Source organism: Pteronotus mesoamericanus, unplaced genomic scaffold (assembly GCF_021234165.1).
Source record: "Pteronotus mesoamericanus isolate MK-2021 breed Mesoamerican mustached bat unplaced genomic scaffold, CSHL_Meso_final scaffold_118, whole genome shotgun sequence".
In the NCBI taxonomy this organism is placed as follows: Eukaryota; Metazoa; Chordata; class Mammalia; order Chiroptera; family Mormoopidae; genus Pteronotus; species Pteronotus mesoamericanus.
In genome coordinates this window covers 605,224-629,630 of record NW_026555301.1, presented here as the reverse complement: position 1 = coordinate 629,630, position 24,407 = coordinate 605,224, and the positions used below count along the sequence as shown (strand labels likewise).

Here is a 24,407-nt window from a genome sequence, read left to right as displayed (position 1 = left end):
AAACATAAGATCAAATCTATGTGATATTGGATTGGGTGATGAGTCTTTAGATTTAAAAACAAAAACATGATCTGTAAAAAAAATGATGAAATGGACTTTATGAAAATTAAAAACCTCCATATGAAAGGCACTGTTAAGAGAATGAAAAACCACAAACTGGGAGAAAATATTTGCAAAACAATGATCTGATAAAGTATTTTTATCCAAATATACAAGGAACTTTTACAAACCATCAATGCAATAATAGCCACTCTAATTAAAAATGGGTAAAAAATTTGAAGACCGATGTCACCAAACATGATATACAGATACAAAAAATGAGAGGATGCTCAACAACTTTTGGTCAAGATGGCAGAATAAGGAAATGCCATGCTTACTTATTCCCATGACCATATTAAAATTACAACTACCATTGAGAACCATATGAAGAGCTAGCTGTACTGAACTCCTATAAATAAGGATATAAATAAGAAGACATGTCATGACTGGCAGGAGGGCTGGAGACAATGAACCAGTGGGCCACACACCCAAGTAGTGGATGAGAATTGGGAGAAATATCTAGGCTGAAGAGGTCACCTCTGAGGAGTGAGGGGTCCCAGCCCCACACAGGGTACCCTAGATCAGACTACCAGTGGTGGGCAAAGGAGTCCCCACAACATCTGGATATGAAAATAAGTGGGAATTATGTCTGAGTGAGAAAGTAGGCTCCTGGAGTCCTAGGTATCCTCTTAAAAGGCTCCAGCACAGACTTACTTGTTCAAAACACTCACCCTAAGCCCCCAAGAAAGGACACTAGTGAAAAAAAAACACCCAGAAACATACAGGGAGGAACTGAAGAGTTTGTCTTCAGGGATGGGGCTAGAGAGGCAGCTCTCTCTACTATTTTTTTCCTTTGTTGAGCCCTCCCCTCACGGAGATGGCAGGAAAGCACCATTCTTTCTTTCCTCAGCCCTACTTAACACAGCCTACTTATGCAGACGCATGGCAAATCTGAGTATGCATCAAACTCGTCCCACTTTGGTGATTCCCTGAGAACCCACCCAACTTGATCACAGGTGTAAACCATTTTGGCAGCTGTTACTCACAAGTGGGCTAGCCTCATCTCACACTGTTGACTCTCTTACAGTCTCTAAAAGGTCCACAAACCTCAAATAAGCAGCAGCTGGCCTTGGCATGCCCTTTACCTCTTGCTAAGCAGCCCCCATCCCAGCATTAATGGCAGAAATTTTCAGCTTATGGCACAGCCATCCACAGGTACCTTTAACCCAGATAGGCAGCTGCCAACCACAGGCCACTTTGTAGTTCCTACCAAGTAGTCCAGAGCAGAACACAGGCAGCTGCTGACCTAAGTCTACACCAGAGCCACTCCCAAGAGCCCTAGAACCAACACATCTGATGCCTATCTTCAGACCACACTAGAGCAATACACAGCTCCGAAAATGGTACACCAAAATGGTGGATTCAGCAGGCACCAAAGAACCCCCTAAAGCAAATTGCACTTTGTGGGGTCAGCCCTCATACAACAGTTTCTCCACTGTAGTTATTGTCAGTCCCAACAATCAGTGAGCCTGGTAATAAATTCCACCCATTGATGTGTCAACAGCAACCAAGACTTAACTATAACGATAGAAAAGATACAATCTACACAAGAGATAGCCCTGGAGCACCTAGATTTGGTGATCATGGAGAATGTGCCACTAGGTCTCACAAAACATCTGCTATGTAAGACCTACCAAGACTGGGAAACATAGAAGCTCCTCTTTATACATAGAAGCAAATACAGGAAGCAGTCAAAATTAGGAGAAAAAGAAACATGTCCCAAATGGAAGAACAGGAAAAAAATGCTCCTCCCACAAAAACAATAGGTGTAGACAAATGTATTAAAAAATAAAATTAAAAAAAAATGAATATACAGGGTCTGACACAAATAACACCTCTTCATTATTACAAAATATTTTATTACAAAATCATAAGCATGTAATTCTGTAACATAACAATATCACACTCAACCATACCATATGACATTTTAAGTGAAATGTTCAAATTAAAACTATAAATTATTACACCCATATTATTACCCTACCAACAACCACACTAAATCAGGTGCTATTTCTGCTGGACCCTGTATATAAGTAAAGTGGCAAAAGAAGAATTCATAATAGATAATGTCAAATGATGTGCCATGAAAGTAAAAACCTGGTGTTGATTTTCTTATCTTAAAAAAAAAAAGAAAAAAAGAAACTAAAGGGAAGTGATCTCCCAGATACAGAGTTCCAAACACTTGTTATAAGGAAATTCAGTGAACTTAGAGGAAGAATAGATGAACTCAGTAAGAACATACACAAAGAGATAACAAGCATAAAAAGGACACAGAAACCATGAAAAATCTAGTCAGAAATTAAAAAAAAATTCAATTACTAAAATAAAGAATACATCAGGTGGAATCAACGGTAGATTAGATGAAGCAAGGACAAAGCAGTGATTTGGAGACAAAGTAACAAATAACACCCAATAAGAAGAGCCAAAAAAAAAAAAAAAAGAAAGAAATTAGGATAGTTTTAAAGACCTCTAGAATAGTACTGAGTGAAAGAACAATTTTAGTATAAGGGTACCAGAAAGAGAAAATAGAGAGCAAGTGATTGAAAACATATTTGAAGAAATAATGGCTGAAAAGTTCCCTACTTGAGCAAAGAATATAGACATACACTTCCAGGAAGCACAGAGGGTGCCAAACAAGATGAATCCAAAGAGGCTCACACCAAGATACCTTATAATTAAAATGCCAAAAGTTAAAGACAAGGAGAATATTAAAAGCAGTGAGAAAAGTAGTTAGTCACATACAAGGAATCTCCCATAAGACTGTCAGCTGATTTCTTAAAAGAAATTTTGCATGTCAGAAGAGGTTGGCACAAAATATTCAGAGACAAAAAGCATAGACCTACAACCAAGATTACCCAGCAAGTTTATTATTTAGAATCAAAGGAGGGATAAAGAGCTTCCCAGACAAGAAATAGCCACAGAATTTTATCAGAACCAAATCGGTATTAGAAAAAAATCTTAAATTGATTTCTTTAAGAAAAGAAAAAAATGTTTAAATATATATATAATAAAATGACAACAACTATATGCCTATTAATACTCCCTTTAAATTCAAATGGATTACATGATCCAATCAAAAGACATAAAATGGCTGAATGAATAAGAAAACAAGACCCACATATATTTTGCCTACAAGAGACTCACTTCTGATTGAAAGATACACACAGACTAAAAGTAAAAGGATGAAAAAATATATTTTATGTAAATAGAAATAACAGAAAAAAAGCAGAGGTAGCTATATTTATATCAGATAAAATAAACTTTAAAACAAATGCTATTACTAGCCATCAGAGAGATTTAAATTAAAATCACGAGATACCAATTCACATTGGTCAGAATAGCCATCATAAACAAATCAACAAACAAGTGTTGGTGAAGCTGTGGAGGAAAGGAAACACTACTACACTGCTGGTGGGAATGTAGACTGGTGCAGCCACTGTGGAAAACTGTTGGGAAATGCTCAGCCTGGTTTCAGAAGTTGTAACCCTGCTGACAGTCTGCAGGGCCCCAAGGCTGGAAACAATCAGGAGGCCTTGGGAAAGCAGGCTCCTGAGGAGATTTGGCCTGTCTCCCACTGTCAGGGATGTAGCCCCTGCCTCTCTGCTTTGCCATGAATGGTCAATGGCCAATAATGGGTAAGTTACCTCGCGCTGAGGTATATGACCTAAAACAGATATTGCCTGATATTGGCAGCAGACAGAAATTGGGGGACACAGAGAAGGGACAAAAAGCCCCCTGCACCTCTCAGCCTCAGCTTGGACATGGCCAGAGTCCTCATTGCAGCCGGAGAAGCAGTCTCCTTATCCCTTGGTGGTTCCCTCCCGCTGCCTGGCTCAGGCTTGAAACAGTGCAAGAAAAACAGTCCTAAATCAGATGTGGCAGGTCCCAGCGTAATCAGGCCTAAAAGTAAATTCTTTAGAGTGTGCTCTCTTCCTTCCTCAAATCTCTGGTCAGCTCATGTTGCAAAGGACCTTTATTTACACACCTTATCTGGTGTTGTTAAGACATTTACTTTATTTACACCTTTTACCCTATATCGTTAAGACACCTTTAAGTCTACTTTCCCCTTATCTATCGTCTCTATTGTTGATTCTAGTCTCATCTCCGACCCATGTAAGTCAGTGTACTCCTGTCACTTGTCTGGTCAAAAGCATCATATATTCACTGTGAAACTTACCATAATGATGTAATGAGATGATGTATACATTCCTGTTACATACCCCACTGAAAAGATTTTCAATAAAAGCTTCGGAACAAAGGGCAATGGGGCCTTACCCACTAGAGGGATGTACCACAGCCTTCTCTAGTAAGAGGGAAGTGCCCCTGTCTGCTCTCCTGGAAAACATAGAAGTGTTTGAGACATTTTGTGTAATTCTCTCTCATCTGTGACAACTCTGGGACGGGCTCTGTGGGATTCAGAGACCTTCTCCCAGCTCAACCAGCTCCAGACGGTTTCCCTCAGGTTTCAGAGAGTGCTGCATTCTCTGCCATGCTCCCCTATGGTGGCATTCCCCTATAGCCGCCATGCAGTGTGACAGAAAACAGTATGGAATTTCCTCAGAAAATGAAAAAGTGAACTGCCTTTTGACTCAGCTATTCCACTGCTGGGATTATACTCTAAGAATCCTGAAACACTAATTCAAAAGAACCTATGAACCTCAATGTTCAAAGCAGCACAATCCATAATAATCACGTTCTGGAAGCAACCTAAGTGCCTGTCAATAGATGACTGGATGAAAATCTATGGTACATTTACACAACGGAATATGACATAGCACAAAGAAAGAAAGAGCACTGATGCAACTGAAGAGTATTATGCTATGTGAAATAAGCCAGGGGGTGAAAGACAAATACCATATGATCTCACCTATAAGTGGAACCTAACCAACAATACAAAGATTCAAGGAAAATAAGACCAGCAACACTGAAAGGAAAAGAAACCAACAGAGACAAGAGGGAAGGAGAGGTGGGTGGGGGAAAAGGAAGGGAAGGGGAAAGTCAAGGAACATATAGCAAGGTCTCATGGACAAAACCAAAGGGGAAGGGTTGAGGGAGGGAGAGGGGAGAGGACAAGGGAAAGTGGTAGGGGGAAGGCAGAGACAAATGTATTTGATAAAATAAATAAAAATAATAATAATTTTTCTTTTCTTTGGTTCCAAATAGTTTTCCAAGAGCTTTTATTAAATAAACAGTTTTTTTCAGGGAAAAAAACAAAACTATGGTACATTTACACAACAGAGTACTACATAGCAGGAAGAAAGAGCAAGCTTCTACCCTTTGAGACAGCATCGATGGAACTGTAGAGCATTATGCTAAGTGAAATAAGCCAGGCGGTGAAAGACAAATACCATATGATCTCACTTATAAGTGGAACCCAATCAAGAAAACAAACAAGCAGGCAAAATATAACCAGAGACATTGAAGTAAGAAAAAACTGACAGTAACCAGAGGGGAGAGGAGAGGAGGATAATGAGGGAAAGAAAGGGTGAGCTCATCAAGGAACATGTATAAAAGACTTATGGACAAAGCCAAAGAAGGGTAGGATTGAAGGTAGGGGGTGGGCATTGCTGAGGCGGTGGAGAGTGGTGGTGGGAAAATGGAGATGACTGTATGTGAACATCAGTAAAAAAATTGAATGGAATAAAAAAAGAGAAAATGTTTATTAAAAAAAGAGGTAAAGAAGGACCTAGATTCGTCATACTAATCTGAAGAAATCCAAAATATAAATTTGAAAAAACATATGTGTTCCTACATTCATTTAAATATTATTTATAAACAAAAATGTGTAAGCAACTTATGGTACATTTATGCACAATGGAAAATTACTCAGCCATAAAAAAAGAGTGAAATCTTACCATTTTTGACAACATGGATGGACATTGAGGGTATTATGCTAAGTCAAATAAGCCCCACAGAGAAAGACAAATACCATATGATTTCACTTATAAGTGGAGTCTAGAAAGCAAAATACACAAACAAAAAAGAAACACACTCAAAGATACAGAAAACAAAATGATAGTTATGAGGAGGGAAGTGGCTTAGGGGGACTGGAAAAAATGATAAAGGGAGCAAGTAGTACAAATTGGCAGTTACAGAATAGTTATGGGGCTATGAAATACAGCATAGGGAGGATAGTGAATAATCATCTTATAAGATATATAAATGTCTTACCACTGTTGTACATCTGAAAATAATATATAATATTGAATGTCAATAGTAATTGAAAAAATAAAAATAATGTAAAAGGAATGTTCATCATAACTTAATATTAAAAAGATGCAAGGAAAATAAGACCAGCAACACTGAAAGGAAAAGAAACCAACAGAGAGAAAAGGGAAGGAGGGAGGGGTGTTGGGGGGAAAAGGAAGGGAAGGGGCAAGTCAAGGAACATATAGCAAGGACTCATGGACAAAACCAAAGGGGAAGAGTTCAGGGAGGGAGGGAAAGAGGGAGGGGGCAAGGGAAAGTGGTGAGGGTAAGACAGAGACAAATGTATTTGAAAAATAAATAAATTAATTTAAAAAACTGAGAATTAAAATGAGATGCTATGCTAAGTGAAATAAGCCAGGGGGCGAAAGACAAATACCATATGATTTCACCTATAAGTGGAATGTAGCCAACAATACAAAGATGCAAGGTAAATAAGACCAGCAACACTGAAAAGAAAAGAAACCAACAGAGACAAGAGGGAAGGAGGGAGGGGGCGGGGAAAAGGAAGGGAAGGGGAAAGTCAAGGAACATATAGCAAGGTCTCATGGACAAAACCAAAGGGGAAGAGCTGAGGGAGGGAGGGAGGGACAGGGCAAGGGAAAGTGGTGGGGGGTAGGCAGAGACAAATGTATTTGAAAAAATAAATTAGAAAAAATCAATGTAATCAAAAAAAAGAAGTACCTAGATAGCTTGCCCAGAAAAAAAAACAAAACCAAAAAACACCTAATATAGTGTTAAAAAAAAAGCAATATCAATTAATGATGAGGGTATAGAACAGTGACTGTCGATTATTGCTAGTGAGAAAGCAAAATGTTTGAAAGTTTCTTACATATCCATAAATTGCACTTCTAAGTATTTACCCAACTTATTTGAAAACTCTGTTTACCAAAAATCTACATGTGAATGTTTATAGCAGACTTATTCATAAGCAACAAACACTGGAGTAAACAAGATGTCCTTCAAAAGACAAAAGGATAAATAAAGCATGGTACATCCATACATTGGAAGACTATTCAGTAAAGGAGAAAAGACATATTTTAACTGCAATACCTAAGTGAAAGAAGCCAGTCTGGAAGGGCCAAATACTGTATGATCCCAATTATATGACTTTCTAGTAAGGCAAAACTATAGAGAAGGTAAAATGATCAGTGGTTACCAGGGAATTTGAGAAGGGAGGAAGTGATAAATAGAGGATTTTTATGGCAGTACAACCACTCTGTATAACACTAAAATGGTGATATGCCAATATACATTTATTCAAACACATAGAATGTACAATGTTAAGAGGGAACCCTACTATAAACTATAGACTAAGGAAAGAGAGTTAAATAACTGGAGCACAGAAAATTTTTAGGGTGGTGAAACCATTCTGTATGACACTGTCATTGTCAAAAGTGGACAAGTGCCTTTATTCAAACCCACTGATCTTTACAGCTCAGAGTAAAACCTAATAAACAAATAAAAATGTGTTGTACACCAACAAGGATATATCAGAAAAAGTAATTTGGAAAAAATCCCATTTACTAGAGAAACAAGAAAAGTAAAGTGTCTAGGAATAAACCTAACCAAGGAGATAAAAGATCTGTATGCAGAAAACTACAGAGTGCTGAAGAAAAAAATTAAGGAAGACACAAATAAATAGAAGCACATACTGTGTTCATGGTTTCCAAGAGTTAACATCATCAAAATGTTCATACTCCCCAAAACAATTTATGAATTCAATGCAATCCCCATTAAAACACCAATGACATATTTCACATATATAGAACAAACATTTCAAAAATGTATATGAAAACATAAATGACCCTGAATAGCCTCAGCAATTTTGAGGAAAGAGAACAAAGTAGGAGGAATCACAACACCTGATACCAAATCTATTACAAGGCCACTGCAATCAGAACAGTCTGGTAATGGCATAAGAACAGACACATTGATCAATGAAACAGAATAGAGAACCCAGAAATAAACCCATGTCTCTATGGTCAAAGAATATTCAACAAAGTGGGCAGGAGCATAAAATGAAATAAAAATATCATCTTCAACAAATGGCGTCTGGAGATCTGGACAGCTATTTGCAAAAAAAGTTGAAACTCAACCACCAACTTACACCATACACAAAACTCAAGATGGATAAAAGACTTAAATATAAGTTGTGACACCATAAAAGTCCTAGAGAAATACATAGGCAGTACAACATCAGATATCCCATGCAGCAATATCTTTTTTTGAAATAACTCCTAGGGCAAGGGATTTAAAGAAAAGAATAAAGAAATGGGACTTCATTTATTCTGTCAGCTTGTGCTCTGGCTGGTGTGACTCAGTGGGTTGAGCACCAGCTTGCAAATCAAAGGGTTGCTTGTTCAATTCCCAATCAGAGCACATGTCTGGGTTGCTGGCCAGGTTCCCAATAGGGAGTGCATGAGAGGCAACCACACATTGATGTTTCTCTCCTTCTCATTCTCCCTCCTTTCCCCTCATCTGAAAAAATAAATTTAAAAAAATTAGAAAATGGGGATAAAAGATGGCAAAGGAGTGAATGGGAGTCACGCTGACCTCCTCCCAATACCAAACTGGAATTGTGACTAAATAGTGGAGAAATCACCTGGAAAACAATGGAACGATAGAGGGAGAGGAGCCTTGGAGCCGCGGACAGACAGTGGATTCAACTCTCACACATCCCAATAGCTGAGAAGTGCGGTGGAGGCTCGAGAGGGTGGGCTGGGCTGCCACAGGCACCAGCACCAAAGGGACATTGAAACGGCCAGTTGGATCCCCCTGAGAAGAACAGGGTCTGAACCATAAACAGGGACCCCTAGACTACAGCAGCTGAAACCAGGAAAACACACAGACAAAATGCAACCCCGAAAATCTTAGAGGCACTCTGCCAGAGACAGGTGGCTGGAGATGTAAAGAGACATTTAAAGGGCCAATGCAAAAATTTGAAGTGGCAGCTGCCTTCCTTGATCTCTAGGTAGAGGCAGTAGCAGAGTGGGCTGGGGCCTGAGGAAAGATTGGTGAGGAAAACTTTGTGAAGAGAACTGAGACAGTGGCCAGGGGAGGCCTGGTGATAACTCACCTCCAACTCTGCAGCTACCATCTTACTCAGGCATAGGTAAATTAATAAACCTGCCTTTTGTGTGCTCCACACATAGCTTGCTTGTGTGTGAGCTGGGAGCTGAGTGCAGACTGGCTGGAAGAAATAGAGCATCCCTGGCCAAAGGGGACACACAGCTGCAGAGACCCTTGAGGAGAGACTGGAGACAGAGGTGTTGGGGAAAAAACTGGAGGAGGAACCAGGGAGTCCCGACTCCTTCCCCTTTCCATACTCTCCACTGTGCGTGGGCAGACCATGCCCCCAAAGAGCCAAAAGGGGAAAATTACACAATAGACGCCGCAAAATCACCTACTGCAGGGGCACACACACCAGTGGCCAGAAAGGGGGTGTGTAGATCCATGACCGTGTGGACAAGCGAGAGCTCGGGCGTACTGGCATCCACGGGGTCAGTGAGGACAGGCAAGGACCGGTGTCCACATGGCCTGTGATGGCCTGCATGGACCTGTGCCTGCACGGGCTGGTGAGGGCATGAACGGACCAGTGAGGGCACACGTGGACCTGCGCCCACACAGCAGGCGAGGGCTTGGGCTGGCTGGCACCTGCGCGGGCCTGTGAGCACAGAGCGGTCTGCAGAAATAGTGGATCCCTGACCAAAGTGGTCACAGAGCTGCCCAGAGACCCTCGAGGAGAGACTGGAGACAGAGGCATTGGGGAGTCCCAGTGCTGTCTCTTCCCCAGTCCATGATCTACATCTTGCTCAGGTGGACTACTCCTCTGAGTGACAGCAGCCTATAAGGGCACAATAGTTCCTCCATCAGGAAGCACTGCTCTGCCCTGTGGTGCCTAAGTTTGTGAGATGAGGGTATAGTGACTAGACTGACAATCACAGGAGACAAACACAGACGGTAGATTCCTGGAAGTCTCAAACAAATGGCCCACAGTGAGATAGGGTCAACAACTGACATCATCAGAGGCAGACGCGAAAGAAAATAAATAAATAAATAAATAAAAAGACCCAGATACTACCATAAAAGTTTAATCCACAGAGTCAGGAAATCTAGATGGATCAATTGAAGCCAAAGCAATAAAAACCAAAAAAAAAAAAAAAAAAAAAAACCCCAAAAAACAAAAACCAAAACAAAACAAAACAAAAAAAACAAAAAAAACACAGACTCTCCCAAAAATGGAAAGAAAAAGAAGTTCCCCCAAATGAGGAGAAAGGAGGAATCCCCACAGAAAGAGCTAAATGAAATAGAGGTAAGTGAACAATCAGCTACTGAATTCGAAACAATTGCTCTAAGGAAGATCGATGAGCTCAGCCAGCTCAAAGATAACTATGAGAAATGCAGAGAAACTATCAGGAACTTAGGGAAAACGATATCAACCTAGAAAAGGACATAGAAACAATCAAGAAGACTCAAAGTATATGAAAACTACCATTTCTGAATTGAAGAACACATTAGAAGAAATCAAAAGCAGGCTAGATGAAGCTGAGAATCAAATCAGTGAGATGGAGAATAAGGTAGGAAAAAAGTTCTGAGGAAAAACAAGAAATGAAAAAAAAAAAAACTCAAAAAGAAGGAGGAGGCACTTAGGGAAATGCAGGATAACCTGAAATGTAATCATATCTGCATAACAGGGATCCCAGGAGAAAAAGAGGAGCAAGGAATAGAAAACCTCTTTGAAAAAGTAATGATGGAAAACTTCCCCAAGGGGAGAAAAGAACTAAAGGGTCCAGGAGGCACAGAAGGTCCCGTTCAAGAAGAGCACAATGAGGCTCACTCCAAGACACATCATCATTAAAATGGCACTTATAAAATACAAATAAAGAATCCTAAAGACAGCAAGGGAGAAGGAAATAGTAATTTACAAGGGAGTCCCAATACGGCTAGGAGCTGACCTCTCAAAACAAACTCCACAAGCAAGAAGAGAATGGCAAGAAATATTCAAAGTATGAAAAGCAAAGGCCTACAACGAAGGCTGTTCTACCCAGCAAGGCTCCCAGTTAAAATAGAAGGGGAAATAATGAGTTTCCCAGAAAAAAAAAAAAAGGCTAAAAGAATACGTCTCCACTAAACCAGAACTAAAAGATATGCTAAAGGGACTGGTTTAAAGAGATGAAAGGAAAGAATGAGACAGAGAAAAACACAGGTACAAAGAGAAAAAATGAATAAGATTCTATCAGTAATAACTCTCAATGTAAATGGACTAAATGCCCCAATCAAAAGACAAAGGGTAGCTGAATGGATAAGAAAACATGACCCACACATATTCTGCCTACAAGAGACCCACCCTAGAGCAAGAGACCTACACAGATTGAAAGTAAAGGGATGGAAAAAAATATTCCAAGCAAATGAGCAAGAGAAGAAAGTAGGGGTTGCGATACTTGCATCGGACAAAGTAGATTTCAAAACAAAGGCCATAAAGAGAGACCCAGAGGGGCACTTTATCATACTTAAAGGAAAAATATATCAAGAAGACATCAACATTGCAAACTTATATGCTCTGAATATAGGAACATCCAAGTATATGAGGAAAAGGTTGGATGACTTCAAAAAAGATATAGGCAGCAACACACTGATAGTAGGGGATTTCAACACCCCACTTTAAAAAATGGAAAGATCTTCCAAACAAAACATTAATAAACATATTGTGGTGCTGAATGACACACTGAGTCAAAGAGACTTAACTGACATATATACAACCTTCCATCCCAAAGAAGAAAAATACACATTCTTTTCAAATGCCCATGGCAGTTTTTCAAAGATAGACCACATGATAGGACACAAAGCAAACCTCAGCAAATTCAGGAAACTTGAAATAATACCAAACTTTTTCTCAGACCACAAGGGCTTGAACCTGGAAATTAATCTCAAAGGGAAACACAAAAACTTGCAAATTCATGGAGACTGAACAGCAGATTATTAAACAATGAATGTATCAATAATGAGATAAGACAAGAAATTAAAAAACCTCTGGAAACAAATGAAAATGAATAGACAACAGTCCAAAATCTATGGGACACAGAAAAGGCAGTCCTGAGAGGAAAGTTCATAGTAATACAGGCTTACCTAAAAAACAAAGAAACATTTCAAATAAAAGACCTAACACTACAACTTCAAGAACCAGAGAAACAACAACAAATAAATCCCAGAGCAAGTATAAGGAAGGACATAGTCAAGATTAGAGCAGAACTAAATGACATAGAGATGAAAAGAACAATTCAGAGGATCAACCAATCCAGAAGCTGGTCCTTTGAAAAGATAAATAAATTGACCAGCCTTTAAGAAGACTCATCAAGAATAAAAGGGAGAGGACCCAAATTAATAATATCGGAAATGAAAGAGGAGAAATAACAACTGATACCAAAAAATACAAAGAATCATCAGAAACTATGAACAATCATATGTCAAGAAACTTGAAAATCTTGATAAAATGGACAAATTATTAGAAAAGTATAATCTTCCAACACTGAAGGAGGAAGAAACAGAAAGCATGAACAGAACGATAATAGCTGGGGAAAGTGAAGGAATAATCAAGAAACTCGTGGCACACAAAAGCCCAGAGCTGGACGGTTACACAGGAGAATTTTACAAAACATTTAAGGAAGAGCTAACCCCTGTCCTTCTCAGACAATTCCAAAACATCCAAAGGAGGGAAGACTCCCAGACTCTTTCTATGAAGCCAGCATCACTCTGATCCCAAACCAGAAAAAGACCCTACAAAGAAAGAAACCTACAGGCCAATTGCGCTGATGAATATAGACTCTAAAATCCTCAACAAAATATTGGAAAACTGCCTCCAGCAATACATTAAAAAGATTATCCACCACAATCAAGTGGGATTCATCCCAGGGATGCAGGGATGGTTCAATATACGCAAATCAGTAAACGTGATACATCACATAAATAAAAGAAAAGACAAAAACCCATGATCATCTAGATAGATGCAGAAAAAGCATTCGATAAGGTACAGCACCCATTTATGATCAAAACACTCAGCAAAATAGGAATAAATAGAGCATTCCTCAATGTAATAAAGGCCATATATGAAAAACGTACAGCCAATATCATACTCAACGGTCAAAAACTGAAAGCTTTCCCATTAAGATTGGGAACACCACAAGATTGTCCACTTTCACGGCTTCTTTTCAACATCGTATTGGAAGTGTAGCCACAGTGGTAAAGCAAAGGAAAGAGATAAAAGGCTTCCAAATTGGAAAGGAGAAAGTAAAGCTATCATTGTTTACAGATGACATGATAGTGTACATAGAGAACCCTGTAGACTCTACCAAAAAACTCCTCAACCTAATAAGTGAATTTGGCAAAACAGCAGGATACAAAGTCAACATTCAGAAATCAAAGGCATTTTTGTACACCAGCAATGTAATACAAGAAGAAGAAATCAGAAAAAAAATACCATTCGATATAGCAAGAAGAAAATAAAACCTAGGCATAAATTTAACCAAAGAGGTAAAAGACCTGTTTGAAGAAAATGATACAACATTGAAAAAAGAAATTAAGGAAGACACAAATGAATGCAAGCATATACCGTGCTCATGGATTGGAAGAATTAATATCATCAAAATGTCCATACTACCCAAAACAATTTATAGATTCAACGCAATCCCTATTAAGATACCAATGACGTATTTCACAGAAATAGAACAGACATTTAAAAAATTTATATGGAACCATAAATGACCCTGAATAGCCTCAGCAAAATTGAGAAAGAAAAACAAAGTAGGAGCGATCACAAAACCGGACATCAAACTCTACTACAAAGGCACTATACTCGAAACGATCTGGTACTGGCACAAGAACAGATCCATAGACCAGTGGAACAGAAAAGAAAGCCAGAAATAAGCCCAGGTCTCTATGGACATCTAATATTTGACCAAGGGGGCAGAAGCATAAAATGGAGCAATAATAGCCTCTTCAACAAATGGTGTTGGGAGAGCTGGACGGCTACATGAAAAAAATTGAAATTGGATCATCAGCTGACACCATACACATAAATAAACTCAGGATGGATAAGAGACTTAAATATTGGTCGCAACACCATAAAAGTCCAAGAGGAGAATATTGGCAGGAAACTCTCAGATATTGCACACAGTAATTCTTTCACTGATATGTCTCCTAAAGAAAGGGACATAAAGGAATGAATAAAGAGGTGGGACCTCATCAAAATAAGAAGCTACTGCACGGCGAAAGAAAACATCAGCAAAATGAAAAGGGAGCCAACCATATGGGAAAATATATTCGCTAATGATACATCAGAGAGAGGTTTGATCTCCAAGATATATAAAGAACTCACTCAACTCCACTCCAAAAAGACAAACGACCCAGTCCAAAAATGGGCATAGGACCTGGGCAGACACTTTTCCAAGAAAGAGATACACAGGGCCCAGAGGCAATTGAAAGGATGTTCAGCATCACTAATCATCTGAGAAATGCAGATCAAAACCTCCATGAGGTACCACCTCACACCAGTCAGAATGGCCATCATAAACAGATCCACAAACAACAGGTGCTGGCGAGGCTGTGGAGAAAAGGGAACCCTAGTCCACTGTTGGTGGGAATGCAGACTGGTGCAGTCATTGTGGAAAGTAGTGTGGAATTTCCTCAAAAGCTGTAAATGGAAATGCTTTTTGATACAGTGATTCCCCTGCTCGGACTATACCCTAAGAACCCCAAAATGCCAATACAAAAGAACCTATGCACCCCAATGTTCATAGCAGCACAACTGACAATAGCCAAGTGTTGGCAGCAACCTAAATGCCCATCAGGAAATGATTGGATCAAAAATGATGGTACACATACACAATGGAATACTACGCAGCAGAAAGAAAAAAAGAAATACTAAACTTCGCGACAGCATGGATGGAACTGGAGAGCATTATTCTAAGCCAAATAGCCAGGGGGCGAAAGACAAGTACCATATGATCTCACCTATAAGCGGAACCTAACCAACAATACAGCGATGCAAGGAAAATAAGACCCGCAACACTGAAAGGAAAAGAAATCAACAGAGCCAAGAGGGAAGGAGGGAGGGTGGCCGGGATAAGGAAGGGAAGGGGCTAGTCAAGGAACATATAGCAAGGACCCTTGGACAAACCAAAGGGGAAGAGCTGAGGGAGGAAAGGAGGGAGGGGACAAGGTAAATTGGTGGGGGGTAGGAAGAGAGAAATGTATTTGAGAAAATAAGTTAAAATTAAATTTAAATAAATGAATAAATAAATAATTATAAAGAAGAAAACTATTCAACACTGAAGAAAGAAATAAAGGAAGACACAAATAGATGGAAGCATATGCAGTGTTCATGGATTGGAGGAATTTTTTAAATTAATTCATTTTTTTTCTTTTATCTGTCTATCTATCTACGTATTTGTTTATTTATTTTTCAAGTACAGTTGTCTCCATTTTCCCCCCATTACTCTCTCCTGCCGTACCCACCCCCATATCCCACATTCAATCTCCCTCCCCAGTTGTCTTTGCCCGTGGGTCCTTTATACATGTTTCTTTTCCTTTTAAATTTAATTTTAGAATCAGGGTGATGCTGGCCTCATAGAAGGAGTCTGGGAGTCTTCCCTCCTCTTGGATTTTTTGGAATAGTCTGAGAAGGACAGGGGTTAGCTCTTCCTTAAATGTTTTGTAAAATTCTCCTGGGAAACCGTCTGGCCCTGGGCTTTTGTGTGCTGGGAGTTTCTTGATTACTGCTTCAATTTCCCCAACTGTTATCAGTATGTTCAAGCTTTCTGTTTCTTCCTCCTTCAGTGTTGGAAGATTATACTTTTCTAAAAATTTGTCCATTTCATCAAGATTTTCAAATTTCTTGGCATATAATTGTTCATAATAGTTTCTGATAATCATTTGTATTTCTGTGGTATCAGTTGTTATTTCTCCTCTTTCATTTCTGATATTATTAATTTGGGTCCTCTCCCTTTTTGTCTTGATGAGTCTGCTTAAAGGCTTGTCAACTTTATGAATCTTTTCAAAGAACCAGCTTCTGGATTGGTTGATCCTCTGAATTGTCCTTTTTGTCTCTATGTCATTCAGTTCTGCTCTAATCTTGATTATTTCCTTCCTTCTACTTGCTCTGGGATTTATTTGTTGTTGTTTCTCCAGTTCTTCAAGTTGTAGTGTTAGGTCTTTTATTTGAAATGTTTCTATCTTTTTAAGGTAAGCCTGTATTGCTATGAACTTCCCGCTCAGGACCGCCTTGCTGTGTCCCATCGGTTCTGTACAGTTGTCTGTTCACTTTCATTTGTTTCCAGAAATTTTTTGATTTCTTCTCTTATCTCATTATTGACCCATTCATTGTTTAATAATGTACTGTTCAGTCTCCATGAGTTTCTAAGTTTTTGAAGTTTCTCTTTGAGGTTGATTTCGAGTTTCAAGGCCTTGTGGTCTGAGAAAAAGTTTGGTATTATTTCAATTTTCCTGAATTTACTAAGGCTTGCTTTGTGTCCTATCATGTGGTCTATCCTTGAAAAACTACCATGAGCATTTGAAAAGAATGTGTAGTTTTCTTCTTTGGGATGTAAGGTTCTATATATGTCAGTTAAGTCTCTTTGATTCAGTGTGTCATTCAGCACCACGATATGTTTATTAATGTTTTGTTTGGAAGATCTGTCAATTTTTGACAGTGGGGTGTTGAAATCCCCTCCTATCATTGTGTTGCTATCTATATCTTTTTGAAGCATCCAACAATTTCCTTATAAACTTGGGGGCTCCTATATTGGGAGCATATAAGTTTACAATGTTGATGTCTTCTTGATAGATTCTTCCTTTAAGTATGATAAAGTGCCCCTCTGGGTCTCTCTTTATGGCCTTTGCTTTGAAATCTAATTTGTCTGATACAAGTATGGCAACGCCAGCCTTTTTCTCATGTCCATTTGCTTGGAATATTGTTTTCCATCCCTTTACTTTCAATCTGTGTAGGTCTTTTGCTCTGAGGTGGGTCTCTTGTAGGCAGCATATGTGTGGGTCATGTTTTCTTATCCATTAAGCTACCCTGTGTCTTTTGATTGGATAAAGACCCTACAAAGAAAGAAAACTACAGGCCAATTTCGCTGATGAACATAGATGCTAAAATCCTCAACAAAATATTGGCAAACCGCATGCAGCAATACATTCAAAAGATTATCCATCACGATCAAGTGGGATTCATCCCAGGGATGCAGGGATGGTTCAATATATGCAAATCAGTAAACGTCATACAGCACATCAATAAAAGCCAAGAAAAAACCACATGATCATCTCGATAGATGCAGAAAAAGCATTTGACAAGGTACAGCACCCATTGGTGATCAAAACACTCAGCAAAATGGGAATAATTGGGGCATTCCTCAACGTAATAAAGGCCATATATAAAAAACCTACAGCCAATATCATTTTCAAAGGGCAAAAACTGAAAGCTTTCCCACTAAGATCGGGAACACAACAAGGATGTCCGCTCTCACCGCTTCTTTTCAACATCGTATTGGAACTCCTAGCCACAGCGGTCAGACAAGAGAAAGAGATAAAAGGCATCCAAATAGGAAAGGAGGAAGTAAAACTATCATTGTTTGCAGATGACATGATAGTGTACATAGAGAACCCTGTAGACTCTACCAAAAAACTCCTCAACCTATTAAGTGAATTTGGCAAAACAGCAGGATACAAAGTCAACATGCAGAAATCAAAGGCGTTTTTGTACACCAGCAATGCAATAGAAGAAGAAGAAATCAGAAAAAATATACCATTTGATATAGCACGAAAAAAGATAAAATACCTAGGGATAAATTTAACCAAAGACACAAAAGACCTGTATGCAGAAAACTATACTACATTGAAGAAAGAAATTATGGAAGACACAAATAAATGGAAGCTTATACCGTGCACATGGATTGGAAGAATTAATATCCTTAAAATGTCCATACTACCAAATGCAATTTATAGATTCAACGCAATCCCTATTAAGATACCAATGACGTATTTCACAGAAATAGAACTGACATTTCAAAAATGTATATGGAACCATAAATGACCTCGAATAGCAGCAGCAATTTTGAGACAGAAAAACAAAGTAGGAGGGATCACAATACCGGACATCAAACTCTACTACAAAGCCACTATACTCAAAACATTCTGGTACTGGCACAAGAACAGACCCGTAGACCAGTTGAACAGAATAGAAAGCCCAGAAATAAGCCCAGGTCTCTATGGACATCTAACATTTGACCAAGAGTGCAGAAGCATAAAATGGAGCAATAACAGCCTCTTCAACAAATGGTGTTGGGAGAGCTGGAAGGCTACATGCAAAAAATTGAAATTGGATCATCAGCTGACACCATACACAAAAATAAACTCAAGATGGATAAAAGACTTAAATATAAGTCGCAACACCATCAAAGTCCTAGAGGAGAACATTGGCAGGAAACTCTCAGATATCCCACGCAGCAATTTTTTCACTGATATGTCTCCTAAAGCAAGGGACATAAAAGAAAGAATAAACAAGTGGCACCTCATCAAAATAAGAAGCTTCTGCACGGCTAAAGAAAACATCAGCAAAATGAAAAGGGAGCCAACCGTATGGGAAAATATATTTGCTAATGATACATCAGATAGAGGTTTGATCTCCAAGGTATACAAAGAACTCACTCGACTTTACTCCAAGAAGACAAACGATCCAATCAAAAAATGGGCAAAGGACCTGGGCAGATGCTTTTCTAAGGAGGAGATACAGAGGGCCCAGAGGCATTTGAAAGGATGCTCTGCATCACTAGCCATCAGAGAAATGCAGATCAAAACCACCATGAGGTACCACCTCACACCGGTCAGAATGGCCATCATAAACAGATCCACAAACAACAGGTGCTGGCGAGGCTGTGGAGAAAAGGGAACACTAGTCCACTGTTGGTGGGAATGCAGACTGGTGCAGCCACTATGGAAAGCAGTGTGGAATTTCCTCAGAAAGCTGAAAATGGAACTGCCTTTTGATCCAGTGATTCCCCTGCTGGGACTATACCCTGAGAACACCAAAACGCCAATACAAAAGAACCTATGCACCCCAATGTTCATAGCAGCACAATTTACAATAGCCAAGTCTTGGAAGCAACCTAAATGCCAATCAGTAGATGACTGGATCAAAAAATTATGGTACATATGCACAATGGAATACTACGCAGCAGAAAGAAAAAAAGAAGTACTAAACTTTGCGACAGCATGGATGGAACTGGAGAGCATCATGCTAAGCGAAATAAGCCAGGGGGCAAAAGACAAATAACATATGATCTCACCTATAAGCTCAACCTAACCAACAATGCAAAGAAGCAAGGAAATTATGACCAGCAACACTGAAAGGAAAAGAAATCAACAGAGACAAGAGGGAAGGGGGGGGGCAGGGAAGGGGAAGGGAAGGGGAAAGTCAAGGAACATATAGCAAGGACTCATGGACAAAACCAAAGGGGAAGAGTTGAGGGAGGGAAGGTGGGAGGGGGCAAGGGAAAGAGGTGGGGGGAAGGCAGAAACAAATGTATTTAAAAAGTAAATAAATTAATTAAAAAATAAATTTAATTTTAATTTATGTTTTCAAATACACATGTCTCTGCCTACCCCCCACCACTTTCCCTTGCCCCCTCTCTCCTTCCCTCCCTCAGCTCTTCCCCTTTGGTTTTGTCCATGAGTCCTTGCTATATATTCCTTGACTTTCCCCTTCCCTTCCTTTCCCCCCCCCAGCTCCCTCCTTCTATCTTGTCTCTGTTGATTTCCTTTCTGTGTTGTTGGTCTTATTTTCCTTGCATCTTTGTATTGTTGGTTAGGTTCCACTTATAGGTGAGAACAGATGGTATTTGTCTTTCGCCCCCTGGCTTATTTCACTTAGCATAATGCTCTCTAGTTCCATCCATGCTGTCATGAAGTGTAGTAGTTCTTTTTTTCTTTCTGCTGCATAGTATTCCATTGTGTAAGTGTGCCATATTTTTTTGATCCAATCATCTACTGATGGGCATTTAGGTTGCTTCCAAGACTTGGCTATTGTCAATTGTGCTGCTATGAACATTGGGGTGCACAGCTTCTTTTGAATTGGCTCGTTGTGTTTCTTAGGGTTTAGTCCCAGAAGGAGAATCACTGGATCAAAAGGCAGTTCCATTTTTAGCTTTTTGAGGAAACTCCACACTGCCTTCCACAGTGGCTGCACCAGTCTGCATTCCCACCAACAGTGTACTAAGGTTCCCTTTTCTCCACAGCCTCGCCAGCATCTGTTGTTTGTGGATCTGTTTATGATGGCCATTCTCACCGGTGTGAGGTGATACCTCATGGTGGTTTTGAGCTGCATTTCTCTGATGGCTAGTGATGCTGAGCATCCTTTCAAATGCCTCTGTGCCCTCTGTATCTCCTTGGAAAAGCGTCCTCTCAGGTTCTTTGCCCATTTTTTGATTGGATTGGTTGTCTTCTTGGAGTGGAGTCGAGTGAATTCTTTGTATATCTTGGAGATCAAACCTCTATCTGATGTATCATTAGCGAATATATTTTCCCATATGGTTGGCTCCCTTTTCATTTTGCTGATGTTTTCTTTATCTGTGAAGAAGCTTCTTTTTTTGATGATTTCCCACTACCAGATATCAAACTATACTACAAAGCCACTATACTCAAAACGATCTGGTACTGGCACAAGAACAGACCCATTGACCAGTGGAACAGAATAGAAAGCCCAGAAATAAGCCCAGATCTATATGGGCATCTAATATTTGACCAAGGGCACAGAAGCATAAAATGGAGCAATAATAGCCTCTTCAACAAATGGTGTTGGGAGAGCTGGAAGGCTATATGCAGAAAACTGAAATTGGATCATCAGCTGACATCATACACAAAAATAAACTCAATATCAATAAAAGACTTAAATATAAGTCGCAACACCCTAAAAGTCCTAGAGGAGAACTTTGGCAGGAAACTCTCAGATATCCAACGCAACAATTTTTTCACTGATATGTCTCCTAAAGCAAGAGACATAATGGATCGGAAGAATTAACATCATCAAAATGTCCATACTACCCAAAGCAGTTCATAGATTCAAAACAATCCCTATCAAAATACTAATGATATTTCAAAAACAGCCATGGGACAGATGTTTCAAAAATTTTATGGAACCATAAAAGACTCTGAATAGCCACAGCAATTTTGAGAAAGAAAAACAAAAGTTATCACAATACCAGACATAATAGTATATTACAAGGCGACTGTAATCAAAACAGTCTGATACTGTCACAAGAACAGACACATAGTTCAGTGGAACCGAACAAGAAGTCCAGAAATACAGTTATGTATCTATAGTAAGTTAATATTTGATAAAAGGGGCAGAAGCATACATTGGAGTAAAAATATCCTCTTCAACAAATGGTGTAGGGAGAGCTGGACAGCTGTATGCAAAAAAAATGAAATTTGATCACCAGCTGACACCATGCACAAAACTAAAGATGAAGAAAAGACTTAAATATAAATTGTGACACTATAAAAGTGGTAGAGGAGAACATAGGCAGGGTATTCTCAGATATCCCACACGGCAATATTTTTACTGATATGTCCTTTAAAGCAAGAGATATAAAGGAAAGAATAAACAAGTGGGACTTCATCAAAATAAGAAGATTCTGCATGGCTAAAGAAAACATTGGCAAAATGAAATGGGAGCCAACCATATGGGAAAATATATTTACCAATGATACATTAGATAAGGGTTTGATATCCAAAATATATATGAACTCACAGGACTCCACTTCAAGAAAACAAATAATTCTATTAAAAAATGGCCAAAGGACAAGGGCAGACACTTCTCCAAGGAAGAGATACAGAGGGCCATGAGATATATGAAAAGATGCTCAACATAACTAGCCATCAGAGAAATGTAAATTAAAACCACAATGAGAATACCACTTCATACTGGTCAGGATGGCCATTAAAAACAGACCAACAAACAATGGGTGCTGGTGAGACTGTGGAGTAAATGGAACCCTAGTACACTATTGGTGGGAATACAGACTGGTGCAGCCATGTGGAAAACAGTTTGGAATTTCCCCAAAGAGTGAAAAATGGAACTGCTTTTTGACCCAGCCATTCCACTACTGGGATTATAACCCTTGAATTCCAAAACACCAATTCAAAAGAACCTATGCACCCCGATGTTCATAGCAGCACAATATCCAAAAGTCAAGTGCTGGAAGCAACCTAAGTGCCTGCCACTAAATGAGTGGATCAAGTAACTATGGTATATTTACATAATGGAATACTATGCAGAAGAAAGAAAGAAAGAACTACTATCTTTTGAGACACTATGGATGGAATTGGAAAGCATTTTGCTGAATGAAATAAGCCAAGGGTTAAAAGACAAATACCATATGATCTCACCCATAAGTAAAACCTAATTAGCAAAACAAACAAGCAAGGAAAATATAACCAGCAATGTTGGAAGAAAAAAGAAACCAACAGAATCAAGAGGGAAGGAGGGAGGGGATGGCAGGGAAAGGGAAGAGAAAGGTCACATCAAGGAATATTCATAACGGACCCATGAACAATGCCTAAGTGGGAAGGGATTCAGGAGGGATGTGGGGGATGGGGGCAGGACAAAGTGGTGGTGGGAAAATTGAGACAAATGTATTTGAACAATAAAAAATAAATAAATGGATGGAAACTGGAAGTCAGGAGATTCTCAGTGTGTTCAGGGATGGATTTGGGTTAAAGACTCCCCAGGAACTGAGGGTCTCTCTTCCTGTCATTGGGACTGGTGGTCCAGGGGGCTCTTACTCCTTGGACACATGTGGACCATAAGGTACACCACCCTGTTGCTGTAGCCAAATTCATTGTCATACCAGGAAGTGAGCTTGACAAAGTGGTCATTGAGGGCAGTGCCAGCACTGACATCAAAGGTGGAGGAGTGGGTGTCACTGTTAAGGTCACAGGAGACAGCGTGGTCCTCAGTATAGCCCAGGATGCCCTTAAGGGGCCCCTCTGATGCCTGCTTCACTATCTTCCTGATTTCTTCATATTTGGCAGCTTTCTCTAGGGGGTAGGTCAGATCCACAACCAAGACATTGGGGGTGTGGATGTAGAAGACCATGCCAGTTAACTTCCCATTCAGATCAGGGATGATCTTGCCCACAGCTTTGGAAGTGCCAGTAGAAACAGGGATGATATTCTGGGCAGCTCCTTTGCCATCATGCCACAGCTTCCCAGAGGGGCCATCCATGGCCTTCTGGGTGGCAATAATCACATGGACTATGGTCATGAGTCCCTCCACAATGCCAAAGTTGTCATGGATGACCTTGGCCAGGAGGGCCAAACAGTTGGTGGTGCAGGAGGTACTGCTGACAATCTTCATGGAGTTGTCATACTTGTCATGGTTCACATCTATCACAAACATAGGGGCATTGGCAGAAGGGACAGAGATGATGACCCTCTTGGCTCCACCCTTCAAGTGAGCCCCAGCTTTCTCCATGGTAGTGAAGACACCAGTGTATTCCACAACATATTCAGCACCAGCATCACCCCATTTGATGTTGGCGGGATCTCACTCCTGGAAGGTGTAGATGGACTTTCCATTGATGACAAGCTTCCCATTCTCAGCTTTGACTGTGCCTTTGAACTTACCATGAGTAGAATAATACTGGAACATGTTGACCATTTAGTTGAGGTCAATGAAAAGATCATTGATGGCAACATCCACTTTGCCAGAGTAAAAAGCAGCCCTAGTGATAAGGTGCCCAATACGGCCAAATCTGTTCACTCCAATCTTCACCATCTTGTCTCAGTGTTGAGGCTGGCACTGTGCAGGAAGATGTGGCTGTCTGTTGAACAAGAGGAGCAGAGAGTGGAATAGTGTATATTAAAGGTTCCATGATAGTTGAGAAGTTTTGAACAGTTCGCAACCATAATCATAGAATTTACTCTGAACGAAAAAGTTAGATAAATGGATGGAAATGGTAAATCAAGGTAACAACAAAAATACTCTGTTTTGTAATAATGTATGTAAACCAAGATGGTGGTAAGGAGAAAATTAAATAGAACTTGGG

At 39.7% G+C, this 24,407-nt stretch overlaps 1 pseudogene; it reads right to left on the bottom strand.

Moving 5' to 3' along the window:
• Positions 1–23,110: 23,110 nt before the first annotated feature.
• On the bottom strand, positions 23,111–24,136 carry LOC129081706 (glyceraldehyde-3-phosphate dehydrogenase-like; annotated as a pseudogene).
• Positions 24,137–24,407: the final 271 nt, after the last annotated feature.